This window comes from Diabrotica undecimpunctata, chromosome 7 (genome assembly GCF_040954645.1).
Source record: "Diabrotica undecimpunctata isolate CICGRU chromosome 7, icDiaUnde3, whole genome shotgun sequence".
Taxonomy (NCBI): Eukaryota; Metazoa; Arthropoda; class Insecta; order Coleoptera; family Chrysomelidae; genus Diabrotica; species Diabrotica undecimpunctata.
Window position 1 is genome coordinate 157678587 of NC_092809.1, and position 12772 is coordinate 157691358.

The window sequence follows — 12772 nt, forward strand, 5'->3', positions numbered from 1 at the left end:
CGCCCCCTTAGACAAGTTTCACCAGTTATGAATACTACAATCGCCCCCCCTCCCCCACCCAATTAAATTGAAACAACTAATGAGTCTATACAAAAGGTAAGTATCCCTATTTATTTATTTTTACATTTCGTAAAATGATAAATGGTTATATGTGTGTAAAAGAATTGTTAATGGCTTCCTTGGGCCTGGTGTCCCTCACATAATCTCTTTATGTCTGGCTCAATGTTGTTTAATAACAACCTCAAATCCCCTCTTTCTATTATGCCGAGCCTATTTCTTTGTCTGTTTTTCAATATACACACAGAACTAAAACCTTTCTCCACTAGATATGTTGTGGGAAATGCCAATAATAATAATTTGATTGCATTCCACAAGATTGGATACACTTTTTTTATCCGCGGCCAAAATCTTTCGTACCCACACTCCCGAAACAAACTTTCAATTTCAATATCTTGTCTCAAATCAATCAAGTTTTCTTGAAGAGAAGGACTTACCGTTGAAACTTCCACGCTGAAAGGATTGATAAACCAAGTTGGCACTTTCAGACTAGTCAAATCTTGGAATCGGGACTGCAGATCTTCTTTCAGTATTTGAAGGTGGAGGCAGTATATTTGAAGATCCTCAGAATCACCACAAGAAGATTTCAAGTTGGGGAATTTGGTCAGATCTCTTCTCTGCATATTTTCTTCAAAAAAAGATAGTTTGTCAATTAATGCTCCGACTACTCCCTTCGCTTTGGCCATATTTATGTTCTTCCCCTGTAGTTGCAGGTTTATTTCATTTAATTTTTGAAAAAAATCTGATAAATAAGCGATGTCATTTCGCTTCTCTTGTAGTTCTGTACTCAGTGTGGGGTCAGTAGTATTAAGAAATTCAATAACAGTATCGATGAGACTGAAGAACCGTCTTGAGCAATTGCCTTTAGAAAGCCAGCGGACTTTCGTATGTAGTAGTAATGTATTAAATATCACATCATTTTCTTCACAAAGTGTACGAAATATTCGATCATTCTTTGGTTTTGCTTTAATTTTATTTACCGCATCTATGACAAGTCGAAGAGAATCGTGTAACCTCCCACTCAAATTCTTGGCAGCCAAATGCTCTCTGTGAATGACGCAGTGAACACACAAAATTCCAGGTACTGCTTGTTTCAGATGTGCAATAAATCCCCGATGGCGTCCTGTCATTGCTGCTGCACCGTCAGTAGCACAGGTGATCATATTTAATAAGGGAACCTCTTTTTCCTCAAAAAATCTCTTAACGACCTCAAATATGAAAGATCCTTTTGTATCAGTAATCAGACTTCTAACAAACAGCATTTCCTCGGCCATTTCTCCATTGTCGTCAATGAATCGGACATATGACAGCAGCAAAGCTGTGCTCTCAGGGTACTCTCGTCAAGTTGCACAGTAAACTCTCTGCTTTTCAATTTGTTGCAGAGAACATCTTCACCGTCCTCTTCAAGTGATCCATAAGCCGAGACGGCTTCACGGCTTCGTTTGACAAAGATTTTGCACAAATGAGACATAATGGTAGATTCTTATTTTCTGACAATTCAATGAATCCATATTTCAAATTCTCCGTTGAGTACTGCCGGCACTTTTTTTTTAGGTGCTGACATTTTGAGAGCAAAACAAAAGAGTAATTAATTACACCTTATTGAGAAGGCAAAGAATAAAAACACTATCTCGCAATTCTCAATAAATAATTATATTGCCACGCGTCGACGTCTCTGTCCGAATTCTAACATTGTGACTAATAATGATTCTAATATTGTGACGCCTCGTGTTCGAAAGATAAGTGGTTATGTCCGAATTGAAAGACAGACTTAACAGTTTCACAAATAAATCACAGTATCTTTATTAAAATAACAATTCACTGAACACAATGACTGTCAGTTGAAACAAAACAACTTTATATACCACACTACAAAACTAGGGAACGAAAGAGTCCACATTTGAAGTGACCACAACCGACAAACGTACTTCTCATCATTCTTATTCCACTTCTCTCTCTTTCTCTTTTGTGCGGATGATCGCACAATACGAAAGCTCGATCAAAGGAGAATGCAGAATTCGTTATAATGTATAATTATAACGATAATGTATAGAATTAAATTGTATTATGATTCATAGCTCTCTGTGACTAGACGAGATGTTTGTGTTATTATTACCTGCATTGGTATACATATATTTACTTTTTATTATCCTATGGATATCCGATCGAAAGTATTGTATTTTTGTTCTCTTTTCTTATTTTTCTCAATTACCCATTTCTCGTTTTCCGGATGCTAAACGCCCCCCTTATTGCCCCCTTTTCTCTGTCGCCCCCCTGAATATCTCAAACCGCCCCCCGGGGGGCGATCGCCCCCAGGTTGGGAATCACTGCTTTATATGTTTTGTCTGTCGTGGGATATGTTCATTAGTAAATTTTTTAACAAAAATGTTTTTCGTATTTTCTAAATGGCTTTATGACTTTAATACAACAGTTAATTGAAAGATTATCGTCCTTTTTTGTACAAATTTCTACCCTTTGACCACTTTCTAATTTAGTGGATAAAGGAACTATTTGTCCATTTATTTTTGCTGTTCTACACCTGTTTTCTGTTAGAGTATGTATAGCATAAGCAAAATCTACAGGAGTAGAGCCGTAAGGTAAACATATAATTTTTCCGTGGGGGGTTAAAGTATAGATATTATCTTTAAATAACTCATTTTTAAAAATAGAAGATATGTTATTATTGATGAGTTCGAGGTTTTTTCTATTTTGTAGTATATATCGTAGTTTCGCGATTTTTCTGTCGTAGTCTGCGTTATACTTTCCCGCTTCTTTATATTTCCAGTGTGCAGCTATACCATATTCCGCAAATTTATGCATTTCAAAAGTTCTGATTTGAATTTCTACACTTTTATCTTCAGGGCCCACAACTACTGTATGAAGACTGCGGTAATTATTTGGTTTAGGGTGGGATATATAATCTTCAAATTCATTAGCAACGGGTTCCCATAATCTATGGACTATACCTAATATTTTGTAACAATCGCTAATAGTACTGACTATTATTCTTACGGCTCTAATATCGTACAAATCATAAAAAGATAGTTTTTTCTTTTGCATTTTTTTATAGACAGAATAAATATGTTTTGGTCTTCCCGCTATTTCTAATTTTACATAATTTTTTTCTAATTCATTTCGTAAAATATTATTAAAATTTTGAATATACTCCAATATTTTTGTTCTATCTTCATTCATCTGTTTCGATATCTTTATATATGCTTCAGGTTTGTAGTGTTTTAATGCTAAATCTTCCAATTGCCATTGTAACTGCCAAATACCTAATCTATTAGCAAGGGGGGCAAAAATATATAAGGTTTCTTTTGCAATTCTTTTCTTAAAAATAGATGTAGATGATAAATTAAAAAATAGTAATGTTGAGGTTCTTAATGCTAATATTATTAAAACTACCCTAAAGTCATCAACTACAGCTAATATCATTTTTCTAATAGTTTCTATCTCTTGCTTTAATTCCTGTTTGTTAGTTTTGTTAGTATTCTGAATAGTAATTGATCTGTATATAGATTGTAATTGATTAAATCCTTCTATTATGTTTAAAACACTAGATCCGGCTATATCTTGAATATTTTCTTTCCAATTTTTATCATATTTATATGAGTAAATACATAAAGTAGCTAATACAGTGTCATTTAATAGGTCTAGTTTATCAATAATATGTGCAGTATAGATAATAATTTCAATAAAAGGTCTTCGAATAATATGACTGATATTTTTAGGATGAATTTTTCTAATATATTTAATGACATTATTAAACTTGGTTAATTCTTTATTACATAACTTTTCTTTATAATTATTAACCCAAGTAGTAGTTACTTCATCAATTTTTACTTTTGTATATTTAGTATTATTATTTTGCATATTGTGTATTAAATTATATTTTGAATGTTATTATTTCCAATATAATCAATGTATTATATAATTTATCGAATGTTAACTGGTAGCTTTATTTCCTAATATTAAATATATTTATAACAAATAAAAAAAATTATAAATAAAATGTACTAGATTTAGAAATTCATTTTTTTTTTAATTTCAAATTAAACTCATTACTTAAATATTATATTTTTAGTTAGAGTAGATAAAGCATATTTCGCAAAATATAAGTAATATTGGTATATAAGTGAAAAAGTATATTTACTATAGTTTTATGTGAGAATAGTTATTAAGAGAATAAGTTTGAAATAAAAATATAGAAAGAACATATTTGCAATTCCAATAAAATTTGATGTAATAATATTAATTAAAATAATGCCAATTGTAAAGTCATAATCCATTCAGAATTTTTGGTTGTTTACCTAAGTGGTTGGTTACTTAAGTTTAAATTATTTTTTGATTTATTTGAAATACTGTAAAAAATAGTAATATTTCCATCCCCTTTACAAAATATAAATACGATTTTTTTATTAGTTATCATAATAAATTTAAATAACAGAATTATTCTTATGCCTTGCTACATACGTCATATAAATTGAACAGCATATTTAGTAACAAATATATAAATAAATTCTTAATAATTTTAGTAGGTACTATCAGCTGTTGGATCATTTCAAGAAATATTTAATATCGAAGGTGATGGTGATGGATAATTATTTTGTTTTTTGATGTAATATGGCAGATTTACATATAACACTAGCGTAGCAAATTACACTAAATAAAATACATTTAATTCCTACATATCTCTAACAAAATTAATGTTCTGCATTAATATTAGAATGATAATGATAAATTGGCTTCTACACACTTTCTTCCGCAAAATGACTTATTCCTGCAAAATGAATAAAGAAGTCAAATTTTTATTGATCAAATAATATGTTTTTACTATAGCTCAATTCTCTACTATTCTTTATTTCATTAGATATTTTTCTGGTATAGAGATTTCGTTGAAAAAGAATTTTCTATTTGTTCATGTTTCTTTAAGGGGACTTTTACTTTCCAAATTGGAAAAAAAGACAAGTTTGAAATATTAACCAAAAAAAAAACCTATTATATTTATGGTCATATTTTTTTCTATTTATTGTTAAGAAGAATTTGAGGTAGGTATACAAAAAAAAAATTTTGACTTTTTTCTGCATGTTGCATGACAAATGTTACATGGGAGACACTTTTCTGCTCCCATGTAACATTTTTTTTAATTCCAACGGGATTCAATTCTTGAGACTACAACTAATAAATATATAAAGTATCAAAAAAAAAAAAATACGTAAACTAATTTTCGAAACCAATTCAGATTTCTGCTTTAATCTGTGCCTTCTAAGAATTGCAATTCAAAACAGAGTTGATAAAGATGTTATCGGAATAAAAAGAAAAGACAGTTAAGATTTGATTTCACGTATAGTACGTCTGTGTATCCGTTTATACGTATTTCACCCTAAAAGGGATCTTCGGAGCGGTTATTCACAAACGCTCTGAACGTGAAAATAATCTTTCCTGTCATATTAGAAGCAACTATAACATGGTTTCGATCTAGACGCAATAGCGACATCTGATAAATAAATCCGTAAACTAATTTTCGAATGAGAAACCAGTTCGCTAAGGATTTTTGCTTAGTTGAGAAGATATGTTATGGAATGCAATTTTAGGTTCCCCCATGTCTCTAATAACATCTTTATCAACGTCTGTTTTAAAATGCAATTCTTAGAAGGCACATATTAAAACAGAAATCTGAATGGGTTTCGAAAATTAGTTTACGGATTTATTACGGATATTTCAGTTATGAAAAATGTGATTTCAAGGAAAAAACGTTTAAAGTACTTTTACTACAACTTTATGAAATAAAATAACCATATTTATTTTTTACCTTTAATCAGCGATTCTTGGTGCATATTGGGTGTATTAGGGGTAGCGGGTGACACTCCTTTACGATCCCGGTAGAGGATAGGCTACTACAGGGCTTGGCGACCCTGCCCCATGCTAGCCCCTGACATCCCTCCATCTCATTCGAGGGAGTCGGGTCCTTATACCCTTTCCTGTCTTTCCCAATTCATCCTCACCTACATCCTTGTCAACTCGCCAACCCGCTCGGCAAGCGTGGCGTTTTAATTGCCATTTTCCCTTCAATATATCCATGTATACATCGAGATTCAAAAATAAAGTACCCCAGGTGGGTAGAGTTTATAACTCAGAATCCCACTCCAATATGGACTGCCTCACGGATTCTGGGGGAGGCAGAAGATCGAAAATACATGACAATAATAAACAAATTAATTCTCAAAAATTTAAATTTGCTACATACAACATTAGAACCATGAGAACGAACGACCATCTAGAGGAATTAGAGCAGGAACTAGGGGCTATTAAATGGGATATTGTAAGCTTATGTGAAACGAGACTTCAAGGAGAGAAAAAGACCACCCTAAAATCTGGGCACACTTTATACCAATATAATTCAGAAGAGAACCACGGTCAAGGAGGAGTGGCTTTCATGGTCAACCGAAGAATAGAACACCAGATTGTAAAATACTCAGCAGTGTCGGAAAGAGTGATATATCTTGTATTAAAACTGAATAAACGATATAGCTTACAAATAATACACTGCTATGCTCCAACTTCCACTGCGGATGACGAGTCAATAGAACAACTCTACGAAGATATAACGCGAGCTAAAGACCTAGAAAAAACACATTATGTTATCATCACCGGAGATTTTAATGCAAAAATAGGGCGGCGAATACCAGGCGACTCAGACTACATAGGAAACTTCGGTCTAGGCAACAGAAACACCAGAGGAGAGACATTAGCAAATTTCATAAGAACCGAAAAAATGTTTTGTCTGAACACGTTCTATAAAAAACAAATACAAAGAAAATGGACATGGCGTAGCCCGAACGGCCATGTTAAGAATGAAATAGATTTTATCCTTTCCAGTGATAGATCAATATGTAAAAACATCGAGGTGCTGAACAAATTTAATACTGGCAGTGACCATAGACTAGTTCGTGCCGATATACATATTAACGTAAAGAGAGAAAGACGAAAACTATTAACAACAAACCCTTTACCGACGGCAGACATCCTAGCCAATAATAAAGAGAAATATCAAGAGGAATTAGCACGGAAACTAGTAGCAAATACCTTTGAGCACAAGAATATAGATGAACTAGCTGAGAAAATAACTAAAGGCATACAAACAGTCACTAAGAAACTTTGTTGCAGAATAAGAAAACAAAAAGAAGCTAAACTAAAACCCGAGACTCTAGAACAGATAGAGAAAAGAAGAAGAACGAACAGAGATAACCCGGACTATAAAGCGCTCAACAGAAGCGTTAAGAAAAATATTCGAAAAGACCTCAGAGCTTATAGAACAAACCAGATTCTTGAAACCAAAGAGAACAATAAGAACATGAAAGTACTAAAAACATGTAAATCCGCTGGCAGGAATAAAATCATAAAGATAAAAGACGACCGTGGAACATTGTGCTCGCATAAGGAAGAGATCGTTAGAGAAATCCGAAAATTTTACGAGAAGCTGTATACTTCTACTATTCCGAACCCCGGTATACCAACAAAACATATCTTAAATGTGGGCTCAGAGGATCTCCCTGAAATAATAACATCAGAAATTAGAGCCGCCCTAAAACAAATGAAAAATGGAAAAACACCAGGAGAAGATAAAATTACTTCAGAGATGCTAAAAATGGGAGGCACTGCATTAGAAGAGGCAATGAGAGCATTACTGAATAAATGCCTATTGGAAGGACAAATACCAAAAGCATGGAAAAATGCGGAAGTCATTCTACTCCATAAAAAAGGAGACGCCGCAAATATAGAAAACTACCGGCCAATAAGCTTGTTGTCACACCTTTACAAACTACTAACCCGAATAATAACAAATAGATTGACAGCTAAGCTAGATGCATACCAACCGGTGGAGCAAGCAGGCTTTCGTAAGGGTTTTAGCACTATCGATCACTTGCAAACAATCCGGACAATTATTGAAAAAACAATAGAGTACAACATACCACTACATCTGGCATTTGTCGATTATCACAAAGCATTCGACAGTATCGAGAAATGGGCTTTCTTAACAGCATTGGACGACGCCAGAGTAGATTCAAGATATGCTGCCCTCCTTAAGAATATATACGATGATGCTACTTTTCACGTAAAAATAGATGATGATCTGGAAACTATGAAAATAGACCTTGGCAAAGGCGTGAGACAGGGTGACACCATCTCACCCAAGTTATTTACTTTGGCATTAGAAAATGTCTTCAAAAAACTAAATTGGGTCGAAAAAGGATTAAAAATAGATGGAGTATATCTTAACCATTTGCGTTTCGCAGACGACATAGTACTAATAAGCACAGATATCCATGAACTAAAATCAATGCTACAAGATTTAAATCACAAATCGAATCAAATATGATTAAAAATGAATCTCGACAAAACAAAGATATTAAGCAACAGCCTAGAAAACATCACGATAGATAACATCAATGTAGAAAAGGTAGAACAATATATATATCTAGGACATGCAATTAAAAACGAAAAGGAAAATCAAACCCTAGAAATTAAAAGAAGGACACAATTATCATGGGCTGCTTTTGGGAAGTTGAGCTTCATTTTAAAAGACAGAAAAATCCCAATACACTTAAAACGAAAAACCTATGACACTTGTATACTACCAGTTGCAACTTATGGATTGGAAACTATGGCAATAACAAGAAAAATGGCTGAACAATTAAGAGTAACTCAACGGGCCATGGAGAGGGCCATGTTAAATATAAGCCTCAGAGACAAAATTCCTAACACCGAAATACGTCGAAGAACTAAAGTAACCGACATCATGGAAAAAATAGCGACATTGAGATGGCAATGGGTAGCACATGTAGCAAGACAAGACACCAACAGATGGTCTCATAAAGTGACATTCTGGAGACCTCGAGAAACAAAAAGAAGCGTGGGAAGACCCAAAAAGAGATGGATAGATGATATAACAGCTGTAGCTGGAAAGCAGTGGATGAGAATTGCAAAAGATAGGGAAGCGTGGAAACAATTGGAGGAGGCCTATGTCCAACAATGGATGAATGAAGGCTGAAGAAGAAGAAGAAGAAGAAGAAGATTGGGTGCCACTGTCAGTGAAAGCTGTAAATGGTTGGTCAAAGCTTTTTTTCGTAACTGTGTCCCCTTTTGTCTTGCTGCTCCTTCTATTGGCTTCAGCCAATGAGGCTCAAATTGAGGCAATGACTCGAGCCTTGAGCTTCGTCAATATTTTCAGACCAACTTGTTGCTATTTCTCCAATTTTTAGTTTTATCCAATTTTGCAGAGGAGCTGAGTAATTTAGAATTATTTTCTGCCGTAAGTAAGCTGATTACCTTTGAATTTTATTTTCATATGCTTATTTAAATGTGTCCCCTTACTTCGACCGTCTTTTAAATGACCACCAAATCCATACTTTTTTTTCCAATTTCCAAAACAACAATAATTTTCGATAAATTTCAATAATATAAAACAAGTTTTAGAAAGCAATTGTTACAGCTGTAACTTCGTTTCTATTTTGAATTTTTTAATAAAATTTTAGGACAATATTTCTATGATAATAAGCAATGTTTTTACGTAAAAAAATAGATTTTTTGAAAATTTAGAAAGTAAAAGTCTCCTTAAGACTCTCAATCAGCATGTGAGCAACGATAAGCTATTCCATTTATTGTTAAAATTATCATTTATTTGTTTCCAATTATAATTATTCCAAAAAACTTTGAGAGTTTTATTAGCAATAACCCTATCATCTCATCAACTATTTTAGAAAATTTTAAACTGTACTATTGATCATAAATATTATATTATTTTATAACTTTAGCCATTTCACCTGCAACTAAATCTGTATTTTATGTCTAAATATCAGTTCTAAGAGTTATCATTCTAGAATGTATTGTTGGTTTGATAAATGAATTCCTAATATCAATTCTGAAAAACATATATCTAAACTAGCAACATTTTTCTTTTCTTCAACTTGAATTGTATTAGTATGACCATAATTAAATGCTATTAATTTATTTATTTAAACTGTAAAAATAAATCTGTCTGTATACTAATTGTGTATTAAGTGGACAGAAGCAAAAAATTCAATTTTTTAAAATTTTTTTTCAGACAAAGAAATCAAATGTTATATGGGTGGTTTCATATCAAATAGTGATCTTTTTCATAGTCAAAATTTTACCTTTAATCAATTAATTTTAACTTTAAAACTCAAATTTGGACATGTCTGCTTTCGTCTGATAACCACACAATTGATAATAACACCATTTCTAAATTTGGTATTTCAGCATTTCTTCACATGCCACCGTTAAACCTGATTATTATTTGTTATTTACCAATATATTCAATAAATTATATATCTGTGTAAGAAGATTATTGTCTTAATATTAGCCAATTTTTGAAGTATTTTACATTTATTAATATACAATAAAAACAAACAATAAAAAAATAAAATGGTGGCTGCTAAAAGAAGCAATCCAACTTCTGAATTTCTTATTCAACCTACATTAAGTATTATAATTAAATTCGATTTTTAATTTGAATTTGAATTGATTTACCTTAACCTTACTTACTATTCTGTAAAATAGTAAGGTTAACTGTAGTCTTAATAAGACTGTTGATATGTTTTGTACTTACTTATATTGAGATTTTGTTATAATTTGAAAATTAAAATCCACTACATTATATATTTCTCACAATGGGTATAAAAATTCAATATTTGTGTAGCAAACTATTAATTATCCAAAATAAGGGATAATTATTAAGCTATTTCAAAAAATAAAATAGTTAATACAAGTTTCTGTAATGCAAGAAATGTAAAAAATAGTCCATTCTATCTGTAATAAATCAAATTTCAATAATATATAAATTATTAACTTATTTATGGCCAAAAAGACCTTATTAACCACTTAATACACAGTTTACTGTAAAAAAATATTTTAAAAAGCACAATAAGTGTATTTTTCATGACAGGGGCTATTAAACAAATATATAATTTTTTTAGTATTTTTATTTTAGTAAATATTTTTTTTTAATATTCTTACTTTCGGAAATTTAATATTTATGTATAATTAAAAGCAAAAACATATGAAGGGAGTAGAATTATAGAAAGGTTATGAATAAAAACAATTTCAAAAAACAGGTCAGAAAAGGTCATAAAACATTTTAATAATGAAAATAAACTAAACTGCAAATATAACACAAAATATCTACTACTTTACAGAAACGAAAATAGACTTAAGTACAGCTACATAGGAATAACACTATATGTTAATTGTGAAAAGGAGAAAAAAATAGTAATTCTAATTCTTGGAAAAAATAAAAATAGAAAAAAAAATTAAATAATAACATAAATAATACATTCCTCATGAATAGGTCAAAAACTGCCATAAAATGTTTGAATAGCAGTGTACCTACACTCTGTGTCAGATGGGATAACTCCTATTAACACTTTAAATTGCAATATACAATATCACAGTTAGGTTAATAACAAAATATTTAGGTTTATTAGGCATTAAATTAAGTTGGTCCATAATTTAAAAAAAGATCACTTAAAAATGACAAGAAAGTGATTAGGTGATTCCTCTTACAAAAACTCGCTACTTTTGAGATAGATGAAACCTTGCAGATTTCTATGGTAAGAATTAGAAACAGGACACAATTTCTATTAAGAAATACACCAAAAGACTTACATAGAGATCAAGTAATGATAAATATTGTTTATGATAGCTGAAATTTTAAAAGTACAAAAAAAGGTGCTAAAAATATAACTTGTTACATATTTTCTTACATGTGTGGATAAAAATTTTGTATTTCCAGAAACTTAACCCTTTTTTATAACAATTACCTATAATCATATGCATATAATACAAGATAGACTTACTGCTGCAATACAGAGACATTCCTCCAGTGCAACAGAGAAAACTAAGGCAAAGCAGTCCCTGCATCTCTGTCTAATAGTCTAATGGGCCGGGTTTATTGACCACATGACCTTCTCATTTGTCATTTGGGTCACATAGTGCAAAAACCTAGCAAATTATAAAGAGATGCAGGGACTGTTTTGCATCAGTTTTCTCTGTCGCCCTGGGGGAACAGGCTGGTATTGCAAGAATCAGTCCATATTGTATTATATGTCTATGCCTATAATATACAATAATAGCCTTTAATCTTTTAAAACAACATTAAAACACATTTTCTGGTGCTTAGAGCAAAAAGCTATAGGTGTATGTACTGTATATTTAAAAATGGGTAAATTCCATTGCTCTTGAGAAAACTCATTTCAATCATAGATATAACTGTACAAAATAATTGGTTTAATGTAAACACTCTTTTCAGACCATATTTAAAGATATCATTTTTACAGCTTGATTCCAGATACTAAAGCCATTATTGAATAACAAAACCTTGGGCAGCAATGATATCTAGGGAAACAATAAGTAATCACAGAGTCAGAAAAACTTCTCACTCAATATTTTTTATTCTATGAATAGTACACAGTACTAATAATTCAATAGAAGGAAGTTTACCAACCTGTCCTAAAATAATAATTGTTGAACTACACAGCAGGTGTCAAAATTAATTTCCATGAATTTAAAAATTAAAAATCTGTAGATGTGCTGGTAGATTGATATATTTACAAGTATATTATGCTTATAAATGCATTATGCACATTACAAGTGAACCAAAATCATTCCATTATTATAATTAAATTAATCATTT

General features: G+C 31.5%; 1 protein-coding gene across 2 annotated transcripts in view; it reads right to left on the reverse strand.

Moving 5' to 3' along the window:
- Window positions 1-12772, reverse strand: part of vlc (disks large-associated protein 2) — a 134426-nt gene that overhangs the window by 121274 nt on the left and 380 nt on the right. The window lies entirely within an intron of this gene.